Source organism: Bubalus bubalis, chromosome 16 (assembly GCF_019923935.1).
Source record: "Bubalus bubalis isolate 160015118507 breed Murrah chromosome 16, NDDB_SH_1, whole genome shotgun sequence".
Lineage (NCBI taxonomy): Eukaryota > Metazoa > Chordata > Mammalia > Artiodactyla > Bovidae > Bubalus > Bubalus bubalis.
The window spans coordinates 31,522,776-31,528,775 of record NC_059172.1 but is presented as its reverse complement, the minus strand read 5'-3'; positions in this window follow the sequence as shown (position 1 = coordinate 31,528,775).

The window sequence follows — 6,000 nt, the reverse complement described above, 5'->3', positions numbered from 1 at the left end:
TGTGTGTATGTATGTGAGAAGTCATTCCATCCTGTGGAGTATCTTTAACTAAGGGATTGGATTTCTCTTTGCCTGGTGCTTTAGCACACAAGTGTGTTCCCCTTCAGAATTTCTCCAATTAAGAGTGAACTCATCCTTTAAATCAACCTGGCATGGAGTCCCTTTAATGAGGCAGACAATCATAAATAAACTCTCCATGGATAAAAGGCACAGGGAGGGAGATTTTGTATATGAAAAAACCCTCCAGATAGAATCAGGGTCTGTTTATAAGTGAGAAAAAAAAATTACCTTGTGGGGCAGTGAGTGACCTGTCATAAGTATGCAGGTAGATGTTATGTAACTGCAAATTAGGGTTGCCTGGAATAAGTTTAAGCAAAGAATTAAAGGTTGATCTTGGTCAGGTGTCAGGAAATTGCACCCTGTGAGCCAAATCCCATCAACTGCCTATTTGCTTTTTAAAAATAATTTATTGAGGTGACATTCACGTGTCACAAAACTAACCATTTGAAAGTGAATAATTGCATGGTATTTAATACATTTGCAGTGTTGTGTAACCTCTATCCAGTTCCAAAACCCTATTTTAAACCCCCATAGACAAAGGTTTATGGGAACAGAGCCCTGCTTATTCATTTATATATTGTCTGTGGCTGTTTTTATGTTGCCATGGCAGAGTTGAGTCACTGTGACAAAGACGGTTAAGCTAAAACATTTTTACATGGCCCTTTATAAAAATAGTTTGTCAAACATGGATCTGAGTCATTGGTTTTCAAACTTAAGCATGCATCAGGATCACCTGCAAGGCTTTTAAGAACAAGAATTACTGGACTCCATTCCCAGATTTTCTGATTTAGATCTTGAGCAAGGGTGCTGTTGCTGCTGGTCAGAGTTGCCTCTTTGAGAACCACTAGCCTTAAGGGCTGGAGAAGGTAATGGCAACCCACTCCAGTACTCTTGCCTGGGAAATCCCATGGACGGAGGAGCCTGGTAGGCTGCAGTCCATGGGGTCGCTAAGAGTCGGACACGACTGAGCGACTTCACTTTCATGCATTGGAGAAGGAAATGGCAACCCACTCCAGTGTTCTTGCCTGGAGAATCCCAGGGGCGGTGGAGCCTGGTGGGCTGCTGTCGATGGGGTCGCACAGAGTTGGACACGACTGAAGTGACTTAGTAGCAGCAGCAGCCTTAAGGGGTTCCCTGGTGGCTCAGACGGTAAAGTGACTGCCTGCAGTGCGGGAGACCCAGGTTCGATCCCTGAGTTGGGAAGATCCCCTGGAGAAGGAAATGGCAACCCACTCCAGTACTCTTGCCTGGAAAATTCCATGGACAGAGGAGCCTTGTAGGCTACAGCCCATGGGGTCACAAAGAGTTGGACAGGACTGAGTGACTTCACTTCATATGTGTGTGCATGCAGATAGTAACTGTGTGTGAAAATGTGTGAGTGCATCTCACTCACATTTATTGAACTCTAATTATGCTCTATATACAGATTGTCCTTGGGGTTGATGGTATTATTTCCAATTTTACAGGTGAAGAAACTGGGGTTTGGAGAGCTGAATCGACATCCTAGGGTCACACAGCTAATAAGTGGCACACCTCTCCCCTCTGTTACCCTCTACTTCTCTTGGATAACCTATAAAGAGGTCTGGGAGAGCTTAGAGCACTCTTAGTATTCCATGTACTTTCCTGAAACTTTTCAGAAATTTTAAGCTCTGAAGTTATTTTGGTTTCTTTGACTTGGTTTCCAAAAGCAACAAGGGGAAACCCAGATTTCTTCTCAAGGTATAACACTGGGGAGGGCTGTCAAGATAGCAGGTGCCCTCAATTAAAATGCTTTTCTGAATTCAAATTGAAGGTTCAGCAGGCCAGGACTTAGAAGGGAACCCCACTGGGAGTATGGGCAGAATCTGCCAGGTGAAGACTGATATTTTGGTTGGAGAAGTAATCATTGCTGAGTTTCCTTTAGGGAAGATGAGAGAGCAGCAGCTAATGGATGAGTGTAAAGTTGGAGGATGTGTAGTGACTTGAAGATAAGGTGAATTAAACACATGTATACACACAGACGGGCTTCCCAGGTGGCGCCAGTGGTAAAGAACCTGCCTGCCAATGCAGGAGACATAAGAGACAAGGGTTCGATCCCTGGGTTGGGACGATCCCCTGGAGGGCATGGCAACCCACTCCAGTATTCTTGCCTGGAGAACCCCTGGGGACAGAAGAGCCTGGGGGGCTACAGTTCATAGGGTCGTAGAGTTGGACACAACTGAAGCGACTTAGCACACAAGCATACACACAGACACACAGTGCCTCCATATCACACAGGCAATGGGCAAGTCATGTGGGCCCCATTTAGGAACATGGAATACAGTGGTATTTTCCAGTTGCTCACCTTTCCTTGCTAATAATTTGTGAAAGCAAGACGCAAGGTTTCACAAATCGACAAGATACTAGAGCTGAGGGACTTGAGACCCAGCCAGCCTAACCTCTTTTATCCTGCAAGTGCAGGTTAGGGCCCAGGAAGGGCAGTGCTTTAGTTAAGGTGACAGGGCACCTCATCGGCAGAGCTGGGAGCAGGATTCAGATCTCTTGATTCCCAGTCCATCTCTTTCCATTACATCATGAGGGATGAGTCAGGCTTCCCTCTTAAACAGGAGGCTCTGGGTTTTGTCACCTTGGAGCTCTTGTGTCGCTGACCTAGTTAGTGATGTATCCTCTCACCAGAGCCAAAGGGCTTTTGTTGTTCGTGATTAGCCTGCCCTGAAACAAATGAAAATTACTCATCATGTCTTATCCTGGTAATAGGGACAGATACTCTGATTGCTAGAACCTCAGAGTTAGAACAATTATGAGCTTCATTTGACTCTTTAGAGGGAAGTGAACTTCCTTAGGAATACATGGCAGTGAAATCAAATGAAATACAAGTCTCTGGGCTCTAGGCTGAAAATATTAATTCCTTCTCCTGCCTTCCTGAAAGAACCTATTATGAAGATAAGAGGCAGACAAATCTGAGCTATTCTTAATTTCTACATTTATTAGTTTTGAGGCCTCAGGTGAGTTATTTTAATCTCATCAAACCTCAGTTTTCTGATGTGTAAAATGGGGGTAATCCCTTTTAGGAATTTGAGATGGAGATAATGTATAAAATGGGCAAGCATGTGCTCAGTAAATGTTAGATTACCTTCCCATGTAAACTTCACTATACTTTTTTTTTTCTTTTTTTTTTCACTATACTATTTAAAAAGATTATTTTTTCATTGAAATATAATTTATACATGGTGAAACAAAGATCTTAAGTATATATCTGATCAGTTTTGAAAATGCTGTCACCTATGAAATCTACACTTTTATTAAATTAAAGGACATTTCCATGCCCCAGAAAGTTCCCCTACAGTCTTTGATAGTCATTCTTCCCAGAAACAACCAGTAATCTCGTTTCTATTGCCATAGGTTAGTTTTGTCTAACAATATATAAATAGCATTGAGTATATACCCTTTTGTGTCTGACTTCATTCACTTACCCTGATGTTTTTACTCATGTTGTTGCATGTAACTGTAGTTCATTCCTTTAGCATACTTTTAATTTTGGACCCAGTTAGGGTTAAAATGTCTAGTACTGCTGCAAAAACATGAGGGCTAGGCAGGAGAGAAGAAAGGAAAGGTCAATGGATTAGAAACGAGTAGCTGGGTTCTAGTTTTGGCTCTATCAATATATAATCTTTAAGATAATCCATTCTGGTTTTCATTTTACAGATGAGTTAACTGGCCCAGGAGGGAAAGAGATTTGTCCGAGGTCACTCACAGGGATAGCTTTAAGTCACTGGATTCCTGGTTCAGTACACATTGCTGAAATTTTTAGAAATGGATTCTTACGTGGATCAGTAACTTTCAAGGACAGAATGCCCAGGTTAAATGGGCAGTTTTCCTCATGAAGGTGGTGGATTCCTCAGCTTCATATGTTAGTCCTTTTCTTCTGGCTGAGGATGCCTTACTCCTCTCCCATCAAGCCAGCTGTGGATTCTGAAAGGGTGTTTTTTAGCTGCAGAGAAAGAAATGGAATCTGGATATTTGGGGCATTCAGACACTGGAACAATGCTCACAGACCCCAGTCCTCACTGTTCTAGGATGTAAAATACATTCAGGGGAGGAAAGGTCTCTTGGGCATGCATCGGGCCTGTCTGGAACCAGAACTGCTGACAGGCACTACAGGTAGAAGCAGCAACGTGTCTTGTACTTGTTCAATCTGTACTTTGATCTCTGTCTGCCATTTTTGTCTTCAAATGTCTGATCTCCCTGGAGAATTTGAAATGATTCATTTAGTTCTTATATTCCCCTTGGAGTAACTTGCATTCTCAGACATTTCAGATTTAGAGAATCAGCTTCACGTTGAGACAGAGAAGCAAGGCTCTGCAAGACGTCCAGGCTCTGAGGAATGAAAACTCTTCAGAGGATAACTGCTATGGGTGTACACATGTACACCCGTGGCGGATTCATGTTGATGTATGGCAAAACCAATACAATATTGTAAAGTAAAAAAGAAAAAGAAAATGCAAGTCAAACATTAAAAATAAAAGGCTTGAAAGGAAAAAAAAAAGATAACTGCTAGCAAAGGAAAGAATTCCCCCCCACTTCCTCTGCCTGCTTCAAGTCCCTGCTGGAGTGGAGCGGGGAGCCCTACCCTTCCAAACAGTGGGGAAAGTGCAGGGTTTCAGCCTGGACTCCCTCCAGTTCTCCTTGGATTTCTAAAGTCAGCAGCCCAGGACTTGGTCTGGCAACATTACCTGAGGGAGGCAAGTGGGAGCAGTATCTGATTACTCATCTAGCAGAACACTTCACGGTGCACCTTTGTACTGAGCACTGGCCACGTCCTCAGCCAAGGACCTTGCAGGGAAGAGCCAAATCATGAGTCTGCCTTAGGCCTAGCCAACAGTGGCACCCAGCCAAAAGGTCTCTCTGCTCATCCGTGGCACCGAGTCTCTGCAGAGGTAGGTATAGAGTGCACAGGGACAGGCATGGACCACCCTAAACTCCAGCTCCATGGCTGTGGGCTGCAGAACTGACAGACTGAAAACACCATATTAATCCACAACACTGTTGGCAACTTGCACTGGTTAATTTCCTTTTTATGAAGTACTAAAAAAAAGCCAAGTAGTATTTCCACAGTAAGTATGGTTACTTACTGTGTTAAGCACTGTGCTAGGCACGAGATGCTTGTGAAGAGAGCACACAGTGGAGAATAACATAGGCTTAAGACATACTTGGAGTCTGATCTGCAATCTGCCTTTTACTTCCTTCTCTGTAAAGGGGAGTTAGTAGTGTTATGAGGATTAAATGAGGTAATGTAACTCAGGACAGTGACTAGCACACAATAGTGATGATAATAGCTAACATTTAGTGAAGGTTTGGAGAAGGCAATGGCATCCCACTCCAGAACTCTTGTCTGGAAAATCCCATGGATGGAGGAGCCTGGTAGGCTGCAGTCCATGGGGTCGCAAAGAGTCGGACATGACTGAGCGACTTCACTTTCACTTTTCACTTTTCATGCATTGGAGAAGGAAATGGCAACCCACTCCAGTGTTCTTGACTGGAGAATCCCAGGGACGGGGGAGCCTGGTGGGCTGCCGTCTATGGGGTCGCACAGAGTCGGACACGACTGAAGTGACTTAGCAGCAGTAGCAGTGAAGGTTTACTATGTGCCAGATGCTATTTCTAAGCTGTCTATCAATATTAACTCATTCTTTCAACAACCCTATGGAGAAGATCTACACTTATTAGCTTTGATGCCTTTGAGGAAGGTATTACTAACTGCATTTTTACAGAAGAAAAAACAGATTCTGAGATGTTAAGTAGTTTGCCCGAAACTATACTGACCCCTAATCTGGTAAGTGGCAGAGTGGGATTGAAAGCAGCATATCATAGGGACTGAGAGCAGACTCTGGAATCAGATAGCCAGGGTTAAACGCTCCATATATATTAGTTCTAATAGTTCAGTAAAAGCTAACTTTTATT